Source organism: Lissotriton helveticus, chromosome 1_1, assembly GCF_964261635.1.
Source record: "Lissotriton helveticus chromosome 1_1, aLisHel1.1, whole genome shotgun sequence".
NCBI lineage: Eukaryota > Metazoa > Chordata > Amphibia > Caudata > Salamandridae > Lissotriton > Lissotriton helveticus.
In genome coordinates, this window is record NC_136057.1 from 1680081201 (window position 1) to 1680094911 (window position 13711).

The following is a 13711-nucleotide window of genomic DNA, read 5'->3' on the forward strand; positions in this document are numbered from 1 at the left end:
TGTGGAAGTAGTTAATATTACGACGAAGCCAAGACAAGATCTGACAGACATTCCGTTACCAGATCCCGACTTGACACTTTATGTGGATGGTTCATGTATGAGAACTAGTACAGGAGAACTAGTCGCCGCGTATGCAGTGACTACTGACACTGAAGTTATTGAAACACACCGTATTGATACCCTGTCCGCTCAAGCAGCAGAGCTAGTCGCTCTGACACAAGCCTGTATACATGCCAAGAACCTGAAGGTTAATGTTTACACAGATTCACGTTACGCATTCGGAGTTGTACACGACTTCGGAGTGCTCTGGCAGGAGAGAGGTTTCATGACTTCTCATGGAACCAAGATTCAGCATGGTCTCCTTATTCAAGCCCTGTTAGATGCCATACATTTACCGACATCTATTGCTATCATGAAATGTAAAGCACATACGAAAGTCACTGACATTATCTCCCAGGGTAATGATCTAGCAGACCGCACAGCCAAGCTTACAGCACAGACTCCAGACATTCCAGTTAATCAGACACGTACTCCAGATCTGATTACATGCATGACAGTTAAGGACCCTACACAAGATGTCATAGATATACAGTTACATGCTACTCCCGATGAAATCAAGAAATGGTCTGAACAAGGAGGGGTCCAGACAGATCAAGGATGGTTAACGAAGGGTAGAGCCACATGGTTTCTCCCCGATTCTATGGTTCAAGTCATTATCAATACCGCACATAGTCCAGCCCATTTAGGAGAAAAAGCTATGTTAGACAGTATCCAGAACATTTGGTTCAACAAGCATTTACGAGCTGCAGTCAAGCAGAAAGTCCGCACCTGTATGATATGTTGTCAGTTTAATCCAGGTAAAAGTGTCCCGGTGGAACAAGGTGGTTTCCAGCCCCCTGACCACCCTTTTGAGGTCCTCCAGATGGATTATATTCAGATGGAGCGATGTCGAGGTTTCAAGTATGTCCTTGTAGTTGTATGCGCTTTGTCCAGGTGGACAGAAGCATATCCAGTTCCAGATTACACAGCCGCGACCACTGCCAAGCAGTTGGTTCGTGAATTTTTCCCTAGATACGGACTCCCTAGAGTCGTATATTCTGATAACGGCCAGCCATTCTCATCTGAACTCATGAAGCACGTTTCCCTTTTGTTAGGGTACCAGTGGAAGTTCCATTGTGTACGCCATCCTGAAGCAGCCGGTCTCGTAGAGAGACATAATCAGACCCTGAAAATCCGCATTGCAAAAGTCTGTAAAGACAAAGGTGTGGACTGGTTAATAGCTCTGCCAGTCGCTTTGTTTTATATGCGCATGGTCGCACATTCCAGATCAGGTCTGTCCCCGTACGAGGTCGTATTCGGCCGCCCCCCTAACATGTGGGGTACTCCTAGGCCCCGAAGTATTACCGATGTTTCATGTAATATGCTGACAGATTACCTAGCTTCCTTGATGTCTGCCCTCAACTCATGTCGTTCACAGGTTGCCGCCGCATTTCCAGACAATACCGAGGTGGCACCGCACGAGATCGTTCCAGGCTCCCTTGTGATGATCAGAAATTTTGACAGATCAAGTCCGCTGGAACCACGTTGGAAGGAGCCACGTCAGGTCCTCTTGACCACCCGTACTGCCGTCAAGTTGGAAGGCAGGAAGGGGTGGGTCCACCTTTCTCATGTAAAACTTTTCAAAGGATTGAAACCAGTCTCCAAGAACATTTCCAAGGATTTCCAGGATTCGAAAGATTGCCAGAACATTGTTTTAAAGGACTGTCCCGCACAAGACATTATTACAACCCCTCCCTTATTAGAGAAAACTCCGCAGCAGGAGTATAAGTTAAAGCTCAGGTCTAGTAAAATAAGTCAGTCAGTTTGATTGTATAAGTCCTCCCCTAGGTGAAACGGTTGGACTGTTTCTGACATGTATAAAATAGACCCCCATAGTGAGAGAGTCAGTCGAAGTTCACTCCAATGTATCGTTTTTCTGAGTTTCATATTATTTCTCAGCATAATGATTTCCTGCACTAGTTACGCACTTTTCCTGTGTTTTCCAGTTCCTCATGCTAATATGTCTACTAATGCTACAGTAGAGCACACGTTTAGTGATCTGCCTCCTCACGAATATTCATACCGCCTCGCTATGCGTAACAACACATTTATCCGTATGTTACATTATTCACACCAGACCAGCAATGCCACTAATTGTTGGGTGTGTGGTCGACTCCCCCCTTTCCAGACACCGAAGGGAGTTCTGCCACTGTTTCCTTATCCATTCTCACATAATGGTTCGTGTGGAGCATGGTCCACGTTAACGTCATCCTCAACAGATATGTCTTTTCTTAACAGTACATGTTTTTCAGACAAGCAAGGTTTCCCCCACAGAACAGGTTTAGATCTAGAAAACGAAGTATATAATTTAGGTAATTATTCGTCGAATTTCATGGTCCTGAATGTTCAGTCTGATACTACTCCAGACTTACCTGCTATTTCAGTACTACCAGTCAAAGGCGAATTATGTGTCCGTAGTTATGGTTCTGTACATGTAGGTCATAGTGAATGTACTACTGTTATCAAGTATAGTGACAGTGGGAAATCTATTTTCAAAGCTTCACGTCATTCTTATTTTATTTGTGGTCAAACTGCATATGTCCGTCTGCCCCTCGATTGGGAGGGAACCTGTTATATTGCCTTCCTACTGCCACCTGTTTTTCTAGCCCCATCTGATTATCACAGAAACACACATCTAGTACACATTAGACATAGAAGGGAGTCCCCAATTGTCGATTATACTGAAACTACTCTAGAACAGTATACAGATTTCAATAAAGGTTTCTTCTTCTTCGTAGGACCTGTCCAGAATAGTAAGCTAATCCGTAGGTTAACAAGAACCCTTGAAGCTGTAGTTAATGAGACTGCTTCTGCTCTAGGTAACCTAACCGAAGAACAATCTGCTATGAGATTTGTCGTTTTGCAAAATCGTCTCGTCCTTGACGTCATACTGGCCGATAGGGGCGGGGCCTGTAGAGTCATCGGATCTAGTTGCTGCATTTTCATTCCAAATAACGCGCCGTCTGTTTATTCAGCTATAACCAGACTCCATAAAATTGCCCATCTGTTACATCAAGATCCAGGCACCTGGACATGGTCCGGTTGGTTCTGGAATATAATTTCCGCATGGGGATGGAAAGTCCTGTCCTTTCTAGGTATTGCAGTAGCGATCATATTTAGCTGCTGCCTCTGTATACAATGTGGCCCTGCGATTTGCAGTATGTGTGCTACCTCTTGTATTCCTAGTCCCAAGCCCCGTTCCAAATCCCGTTCCAAGATAATTCGAGACGAACAAATGGTACTGTATGAAATGATAGATGGTATCATGAAAATTGATGTTTCCTGATGGAAACGTAGTGACAAGGAGGGAATGTGGAAAAGTAAATTTTGCTATGTTCTGTGTCCCTACGCCTCATCCATCATATGTTATGTGTGCATGACCAATATGCATATGTTATTCCCCATGTCCGATTAAAGGCGCAATTACAGTTGTGTCCACCTCTGATATGTCATTTTCCAGTCCTCGTGAATACTACGAATATCAGGCCTATGTAAAGTAATGTTGCCACGTTTCTCAGTGTGCACGTTATTCCATTATAAAGTCCCCGTTTCCAGGCCTCAAAAGGGCCCGGACCCTGGATTCAGCTTCTGTCTCCTGAAAGCCTCGCTGAGGAGCGATACAGCCCCCACCTGTATCCTCGACCCTTCACTTACTTCCTGCCTCGCAGTGCCCGGTGCAGCCCGGCTCTGCCTCTGAGTCTGCCAAGAGTATGTTATGATTCCAGCTATCAGTTCAGTCCTCCTCTCTGCATTCCTAAGCTACTGAACTGTATCAATAGTTTCCGTCATTGTCTAGCCTTTTCGTCTCCACGTTAGAGAAATACTGTATTTAATGGTCATTTAGTATTCTTCATCACGCACTACATGTAGAATAATGCATGGTCCAGTCTTAGAATCAAGTTAGCTTTTCCCCTCATGACTTCTAGTTTATATCAACATGTTCCCTAAACATTAGATACCAGATAGGGTTTAGGTACATGTCGCTCCGACCCTCCAGACTCTAGTCTCTGCTCCTAGCACAGAGTTCGTAGCCCCCAGCTTCTCCTAGTAACACGTCATTGCCAGTTTTCGCGCACCATTAGGTTAGAGGTCCCGGCTCCTTAGGTAGCCCCCTCCTATGTTTCCGCCCATTCATGACATATTCTGTTACGTTTGCATCACATGTCTATGTATACTCCCAGTTACACCTCTTTTTACTGTTATCTTTCGCGACTGCTACGCGTCACGCCTTCTGCTCCACCCACTGCTACGCCTACTGCAATGTAATGCTATGTGTTCGCGCTATGTATATATGCCTGTGTTTTGTTATTGAATGTTAGCGCGCTCATCCCAGACCTAGCCCCAGCAGCTGCTGGGCCTCTTTTCCCTTGCTGGGCCCCAGTTGTCCTGCTGGGCCCTGTCACTCTGTTCCTATGCAGGTTGTCCTGATCCTGTCCTTATGCTGTAATAAACCTGCAGAAACTCCTACTACCTCGAATCTTGACTCTTATTTATTGAGCTATCTGTTATGCTATAAGTCTAGTCAAAAATAGGGTAATATTTATTTATTTACCACATGGCAAGAAGGCTATAGGCTTCACTCAAGTAAATAGTACATGGAATAGCTTTTACAATCAATAAACAATGTACAACCAATTTATACAAATAAAAACAACAACGATCACAGACTACTAGAGAGATGCCACTCTACTGTCTATAGGACTATATAAGGGAAAATAAATTACTTATAAATCAGTGGTGCTCTCTACCTATCATTTCATTTCACCTTCACATAAGCCTGTATGGACAGGCAAAATGACATCATATTGTCTGCACATCTTTGCATACCTTTGCCTTTTCCCCCTGATGCTTTAAAGCTTTTTTCACTGGCTATAACGTATTGCAAAAAACAAAAATAAAAACAAATTCATTGTTAAAGGCCCATGTTGTGCATCTGCAGTATAACTAAACAAGCACCGTAAAAGTCAATAGGTCTCGCCTATGCAAGAGCTATTACCTGTGCCTATATATTTTAGCCATGTTGGATACCAGTGTGGCTGTTGTTCAACCTGGGTAAACCTTAGAGCGTTAAAGGAGAATGGAGTGGAGTATCATCAACTGGAGTAGAGTGGAGTGTTATGGAGAGTCGTAGAGTGGGGTGGAGTGGTGCAGAGTGTTGTTAGTATTGTAGTGGGAGTAGAGTGTCAGAGTGGAGTAAAGTGTTGTAGGCTGGAGTGGCATGAAGTGGTGTAGAGCAGAGTGGCGTAGAGGGTGTTGAGTGGAGTAGAGTGTTGTAGAGTAGAGTGACGTAGAGCGGAGTAGAGATTGTTGTAGAGTGGAGTGGCATAGAGTGGAGTTGTGTAGAAGAGCAGAATGGCATGGAGTGGAGTACATGGTTGTAGAATGGAGTGAAGTGTAGTGACATGGAGTGGCGTGGAGGGAGTAGCGTAGAGCACTGTAGAGTGGTTTAGTGTTAGAGCAGAGTAGAGTGTGGTAGAGTAGAGCATCAGAAAGGGGAGTATTGAAGGCATAAAGTAGAGTGGCACAAAGTGGAGTTGTGCAGGATAAAGTGGAGTGGTGCAGGGTAGAGTGCAGAGGTGTAGAGTAGAATGGACTAGAGTGCAGTGGCATAAGTAGAGTGCTGTAGAGTGCAGTGGCGTGGAGTGCAGCAGTTCAGAATAGATTAGAGTGTCATAGAGTGGAGTGATGCAGAGTAGAATGGCGCAGAGTGCAGTGGCATAGAGTGCACCGGTGAAAAGTGTAGTAGAGTGGCGTAGAGTTGAGAGGTGCAGAGTAGAATGCAATGGCATTGGGTGCAGTTGCACAGAGCAGAGTGGTATTGAGTTCAGTGGTGGAGAGTGCAATCTTGAAGAGTAGAGTGTCAGAGTACAATGACATAGAGTGCATTGGCATAGAGTTGAGTGGTGCAGTGGCATAGAGTGCAGTGGTGCGTAGTAGAGTGAGGTAGAGTGCACTGGCATAGAATAGATTGGTGCAGAGTAGAATAGAGGGCCAAGACTGATTTGCAAATGGCTGGGTTCAAACTGGAACGGCAATGGGAGCAAAAAAAACGATGGATTTAGGCCCAGATCTCTGTACAGGGGTGAATGTATGACATTGTTCTGCATTCTGACCATCAATTTTTTTTAGTAGAATGGAGAGCCATACAGTGAAGTGGCCTAGAGTGTAGTGTCACAGAATGCAGTAGTGAACAACAGAGTGGGGTGGAGTGGTGTAGAGTGTAGGGGGGTAGAGTAGGGTGACACAGAGTGCTTTGGCATAAAGTGCAGTAGAGTGGTGTAGAGTTTAGTGGCAAAAGATGCAGTGTGGCGGAGTAGAATGGCATAGAGTGCATTGGTGTAGAGTAGATTGGCGTAGAGTGCAGGGGCTTAGAGTATTGCAGAATAGAGTATAGTGACGTACAGGGCTGTGGTGCAGACTAGATTGGAGAAGAGTGCAATAGCGTAGAGTGTACTGGTTTTGAGTAAAGTGCTATAGAGTGCAGTGGTATAGAGTGCAGCAGCATAGAGTGGAGAGGGGCAGGGTAGACTGGAGTGGCGTAGAGTGCAAAAAAGGGGCGTAGAGTAGATTGTTTCAGACTAGAGAGAAGGAAGTGGTGTAGAATGCACTTGTGCAGAGCAGAATAGAGTGGGTTAGAGTGGACTGGCATCGAGTGCAGTGACAAAGAGTGCTGCGGAGCATAGTAGAGTAGTGTGGTAGAGTGCATTGACCTAAAGTAAAGTCGTTTAGAGCAGAGAGGCGTTGAGTTAAGTAGCGCAGAGTGGAGTGGAGCAGAGTAGAGTGCAGTGACGCGGAGTGGAGTGGCACAGTGTTGAGTGGGGCAGAGTAGAGTGGAGTGGGGCACATAAATCCTCTCACTTTAAAGTCAGAGAAAGAAAAGTAAACACCATCTCCCTGGAAGACAGAGCCTGACACTGGACCTCTGTGTTTGAATGCACCACAAATGTAACAAGATAAGAACACTATTTAAAGGCCTGTTTAGAGAAATTCAGTACTGGTTGAAGAATACATTAAACAGGATTTGGACAAGGGAAGGGACGAACTCAAGCTGGACAGCCTACACAAATAAAGCAAGCTCATTTTCTTTACAAACCACAAAGCCTTTGGTATGCAATGGGCAGAAATCATTCCCAGGTTGGTTTCTGAATTTTCTCCAAGATGTCGTTAACAAACCAGACAGCCGCACTGTCTGGTAGGCTTTGACCTAAAAAGCATATAGATGGCAAACAGTGAAGCTTTTAAATGAGAAGCCAAAGCAGAACTGATAATATTAGGAACCAGAAAATTAGAATGTTTTTTCCACACTGATCATGAGTGGGGAAATACAGATGTATATTTGACAACAGGTGCCACACGTACAGGACAGAGAAAAAAGGCTGCAGAAGCTATGCATTAGACTTCCAAAATGTCCCATCTCATTAAAATGTTTCACTGATTATTGATTCTTCCTTGAAGCATTAAATAGGCTGAGGAAAAGCTCCATGTGAATCTGTCCGGGAAAATACTCTGAATCAGAATTCCTCTTTAGGCTTTCCTAGCAGCCTCCCCAACTCTGAGACCCGCCCAATCACGCACTTTCTTGCCTCATGATCTGCATCTGGTGCTGGCATTTTCACTATGCACGACAACTGTATGGTTCACTGAAGCTGAAAACCAAGTATCAACGGTGGAAACAGACCATGCAGTCTTCACTTTCACGCTATGACTGACTGAAATTTCTTTATTCAGTTAATAATTAAACCATAAAAACGTTCACACTTAATCGAGGTGTTGAGGCGCTTGGAGGAAAGAGAGGAAGGGGCTGAAAGAAGAAGCCAATCAAACACCTGTGCAGTGGGCATTGCGGAGGGTGCAGAAGGCATGATGAGGGATCAATTCTTACTACCTGGCTACAAACCTAGATTCCAGGAGATAAGTTCTCACCATGTTTTATTATTGAACATGTGTACAGAGGTCCAGCGTCTAGGAGGCCCCTAAGTGCTCCACCAAAACTCATGTTGCTCGCCTCTTTAGTTATTTAAAGAGAGACGTCATTCTGAGGTAGGTGTGCACCAGTACTGCATGACAATCAAAGAATATTGATATCACCAGACTACACACACCTGGTGCAGCTACAGAGGCGGTCCTTTCTGACAGTTATACAAAAACTCAGAGCTCTTCAACTGGAATGCAACTTGATGTTTCCCATCAAGCTCCGAGTTACCTTCCAGGGTAAGATTTACTTTTTGAAACACTGGGTCGAAGAAAGAAAAAAAAATCAGAGACACCCCTCAAACTAACCTGAGCCTTAATTCCAGGTGACAGCAAGACGGAAACGACCCTAAAGGAACAGTACAATGTCAGCAATGGGGGAGGTGGGGGGGCAAGGGGGCCACCTCCCAACACAACTTTGGCAAAGAGGCAAACAACTCTGCACAGCATGACCTGGGGGGGGCACTGTCTCAATGCATATATGAGCTTCTTCTCCGTGACCTCAACGCACTTTTCTTGGGGTCACATAAGTCCTCTTTTATGGTCACTGATCCTTCAATATTGCCACCTCTCCACATTGATCAGACTCTATTGATTCTTGCAACATTCTTCTGATGTACATCGGACTGGGCAGTACGTATCAGTTTCCATCATGGCCATGGTAAAGCAGTAGATCAAACAACCCAGATGGCGGAGATTACAGCGTAAGATCTCCATAAGTACCTCCCTATGTACACCACCTGTTAGACTTAAATGTTCATAGGTTTTTTAAGGGTGACGCTTCAGGGGAGGATGCATTTAGTGGATGGAGGTTGGGGGAGTGAGGGTCTTTTGAAAAGTTTTGGTTTGGTGGTTTATTTGGTTTCACAACATAACAGCAGGCATGAGTTGGTCCGCTGCTGACATGTAAACAGGAATACAACACCTCAGTTGAAATAAGGTGGGTGAGATAGAAAGAAACGCGTGGGTCCCACCACAGGTCCTCATCACAACACACATGCAGCGGACGGTGGAGGTGTGCTCCCAGCAGTGCGCCTCTCTTAAAGGTCAATCATACACAGCACTAACTCTTCACATGTTAGAATGCCCAATGTAACTCATGGACAATACTGTACTATGCCCTGGAATTGAATGGGCGTACGATAAAATTAAATAGGGGCAGTAATGGAATATGTCAAAAAGCACGCTCCTAATGATTTCCTTCTCACGGAGACCCACCTTCCCAGCACCAAAGGAGAATTTTTCGGTTATCACGAGTACGCAAGGGTATGTTATTAAGGGTTTTCTCTGGGATCTCGGGGAAGGGGGTGGCAACCATGCTCAGCAACTCCTTCATGTTCACGGTAACAGCAACACAAACAGATGCACTGGGAAGGGTTCTGAGAGAGAGCGGCAGGGCTCGAGTTGGGGTACCACGCGGGTGGACGGCGTCCCCCCACTAATTTTACCCCCTGCCAAATAGCTGGACTTCACTCTTTGGCCTCTCTGGGACGAGATCGGAGCTCACAGCACGCTGCTCACGTGCTGACTTCTCAGATGCAATCGCATCTAAGGGGTGAGCAAGGGGAGGCAATGAGCCCGATGGTACAAGCCACCTTTCGTGATGTCACTTCCGGTCGTGACGTCACTTCTGGTGACAGCGTCCCCCCACTTCTTTTTTTAGGACTTGTGCCCTGGTGAGCGGCATGCTGAGTAGGCAAGGGTGGTCCCTTATTAGTGTATAAGTCCCTCCAGGTTTATCTGATTATATCCTTGCATTCTTTTCCAAAGTACTTCCGGTCCAGCCCTGATTTGACAATCGTTGGCGATGACTTCAACTTGGTGATGAATGCATCTCTTGATGTGAATTCATCAGCCTCCTCCAGCAGACCAAAGGCCTTCTACAAGTGAATGGCCTCACTGGACCTTGTTGACACATGGAGTTGATGGAACAGAGGAGCCAGGCATTATGCTTACTACTCAGCTCAGTATTACTCTACATCACCTATTGATTAAATCTTTGTTCCAGTGTCAGACTCCACGGGTATGAAACAAGCCTGTATTCTTCCTACAGCGCTTTCTGACGATGCCCCAATCAAAACAGTATTCCACAGTACAAAAAAAGGACAGAGGAGTGTTTGTCGCATGAACACCTTGTGGCTGAAAGATAAGCACTTGGCCAAACTACTCAGGAAGCTAACAACAGGAGACTTTGAAATAATACCAATTTGGTTCCCTCGGCTTCAACCCACTGTGAGGTATTTAAAACTGTAGTCTGAGGAAAGGCCCTGTGGTACATCAAGGGCAGAGCTAGGAATCGAGAAAGGGCACTAGAAACCTTAGATCAGGAAATATTGAATCTAGAAAATAGGGTCAGAGATCACACTTAGATGGTTGGAAATGGCTCTGTCTCCTCTAAAAAATACTTTGATAGACTCAGCCAAAATGTGTTGGTATTTTCGAAACATATCGGTTACAAATGGGGGTAAAAGAGGGTAAGCTGCTATTCTAAATGGCCTACAGGGAAGTGGAAGTAAGGAGAGTTCCCGTAATGCAGGAAAGTCACAACCAGTTGAAGTCCGACAGCATAAATATTACGGAAACCTATGCTAAATACTACAGAAACATGTACGCACAGTGTGTGCTCCCACAGGTAGAATTTGTTCATCCAATATTCAATGATCTCTTCCTCTACCACTTTCTCAGATGCAGTGCTGGTGGAGCTGGACCTCCTTATCTCAGCTGAGGACATACAAAAAGCAATAAAAAGAGATACTCTGGCAAGCCTTGGGCCACAATGGCAACCCAATGGTGTTTCTTAAAAAGTATGCATTGCTATCGACAGCAGATTCAGCCTTCTCCTACATTGCTTCTAAAAGAAGGAACGACCTGTTGCTACAAATAGGAGCCACCTCCTCGCTCTTTTAATGCCACAAGAAGCTGCAGATCTGGCGTATTGAGCAGTCCCACTAGGCCCTAGGTGTGCCTAGACTCACACCGGCTCAGCACCAGGATACCCTACTAGTTTACAGTGCGCTCTACAAACCTGCATACAATAACATCTAGGTGCAGTATTTGAGGAGACTCACACTACAGGCTCATTTACCCTATGATTTACAGGGAGCAACAATCTCTGTAATCTTAAAAGTCGGAAAGCGCCCCCCTCCAACGAGTGCAGCTAGTTTCAGCCAATATAAGCTATAAACATTGTGGTGAAGGTAATAGCCACAATTTTTTAGTACACAACTGTCCAAAGCAGTACACATCCTCATTAACTATGATCAAAAAACACTTTATGCTGTCCGGCAGCACCCGTCACTGCCTTAGAAATAATCCTATTGTGCTGGCTCTGGCTCACAAAACACGTGTGGCTATGTCTCTCTGATCCATTGACTATGAAAATCCCTTTGATTCAGTGCACTGGCCTTTCCTGCACCAGGTGCTTTCATAGATTATTGAAGACATTATATACTGCTCCTGGGGCACAGGTCAGGGTGAAAGGGGTGCTTTCTTCACATTTTCATTAACATGCTGCAGTGCTCTCCACTCTCCCCACTTCTATTTGCATTAGCAATTGACCCCCTGGCTGTGCGGTGGTGCTGTGAAGATAAAATGGTAGAATTTTGCTAACAGAATGGGCAGAAAGATATAGTATATCCCTCTAAATGGATGGATTCTTGTTTTACATTTAGCAAACCGATATTTCCTTTCCTTTGGGTTACTCGGAGGGTGCAAATCTCTATGGCTATGCTTTTGATCTATAGGTAAACTGGGACAAAACCATATTTATGTCAATGCTACGCAACCCATCACAACATCACCAACCGACCCCTAATAAGGGTGGCAAATAGCCACTTAAAATATCTGAGTGTTGAAAGATGCAAATAAGGGGTGGGACCTGAACATCACACTATTGTTTCAACACACTATACGAAAGCTGGATTGATGGGCTTACTTGGCACTACCCATTATGGAAGGTAGTGCAATATACGAGTCAATATTGCTACCCGATTTTTAAACATACTGAATTTTCTAAGCGTGCCCAATTCTTTCAGGACCTACAATCTCTTACTGAGAAGCTTTTTTATGAATTGGTGGGAGGCCACAAGTTTAATTTATGAAATACCCACAGTTACAATATGTAACACTCGACGTTCAGTTATATTACTACACTCAAATTTAATTCCACACAATGATTGGCTCTTTGGAGAAGAGGACAGCTCATGATCAGACTGGAAATGGAGCTTCTAGAGCAGCACGATATCTACTCATTATTATACAGGACAACATCCCCAGCACAATTCCATATGTTAAAAAATTGCTGCTGCAGCGCTGGTAGCAGGCCCTGCAAGTCATCAAGTGGCTCAAAACCCTAACAAAAGAAACTTCTCTGTGGCGTGGCTCTTGGCTAGGTCAGGTCACAACTTGTAGGCTTCAAATATGGGATCTCAAACCTGGGTGAGCCTCCGGCCATATAAAATCTTTTGCTTGTTTGCTAAACGAGTTTAAGCTCTGTAAATCACAATGTTTACTCTATTTACAAAACCGCTATGCCTTGGACACATACAAATGTAAACTCACCATGAAGCGACAGATCAACGCAGTCTCCTCCGCCTGCTTCCACACTCTCCACATGCTCCGAAGAATCTTCAAATAGCTCCCCAACAGCATGAGGAAAACCGTCACGCAAGCCTAAGTCACCAGCAAGGCGGGACTACGCCAACGCACTGCACACAGGAACCACCTCCGAACTCACGAAGAGACTAGAGACGATATAGAACTCAGGGGTAAGACTCCTCTTCAACCTGCCCAAACTAACCCACTTCACCCGACACCTCATGAACCTCCACTGGCTCCCTGTCCTATAAAGAGGTCAATTCAAGATACTGACACATGCCTTCAAAAACCTCCACGACCTTTTACCTGCATACATCAACCACACCTTTCTAAACTTCCCCCAACCATCCAGAAACCTTCAATCCACCACTGTCACACAGACACTGTGCTTTGCCACAGCCGAGGCCTTCCTTCTACTACCTCGTCACCAATCCTGGAATGGCCTTTGCTGACGGATTCCAGAAAGAGACTCAAGTCATGACTTTTTGACTGAGCCTTGCAACCCAGCACCTGGATACCCTCACGGGTGATTTAGAACTTTACAAATACTGATTGATTGATTGATTGAACAAGAATACCTGGGTTTAGCCTCAGCAAAGCTAAGATAACACTAGAAAGGCTGGGCAAGAGCAGCATTTCTAAAATATACAGATCACTGATAATTAATACACCCAGCACTTTTGCTAAATTCCAGGGGAAATGGGAGGGACGCATGCAAGCTAAATGGCAAGGAATGGACGGCGATGAGGATTGCCTCTTGCACCTTGACCATATCTGTCTGCTTACGATTAACACAAATTAAATAGTTCCACAGAATCTTTCATCCAGCCAGGTTGTGGAGGATGGATAGGATCCGAACCCCTCCTGTGCCTGTTGTAACTTTGCGAATGGTACCTTCATGCATGCGTATGGGAATGCCCTGTTATTGCTCAATATTGGAAGTGGATCGATCAATCACTTGGAGCTGTAATCTGAAATCTATTGTTCCTGACCGAAAGGAAGCTTTGTTAGGTATAATGGAGGGTCAATAACGATCTGCAGTTGC

At 45.0% G+C, this 13711-nt stretch overlaps 1 protein-coding gene across 2 annotated transcripts in view; it reads right to left on the reverse strand.

Moving 5' to 3' along the window:
* DTX3 (deltex E3 ubiquitin ligase 3) overlaps positions 1–13711 on the reverse strand; it is a 224743-nt gene that overhangs the window by 43121 nt on the left and 167911 nt on the right. The window lies entirely within an intron of this gene.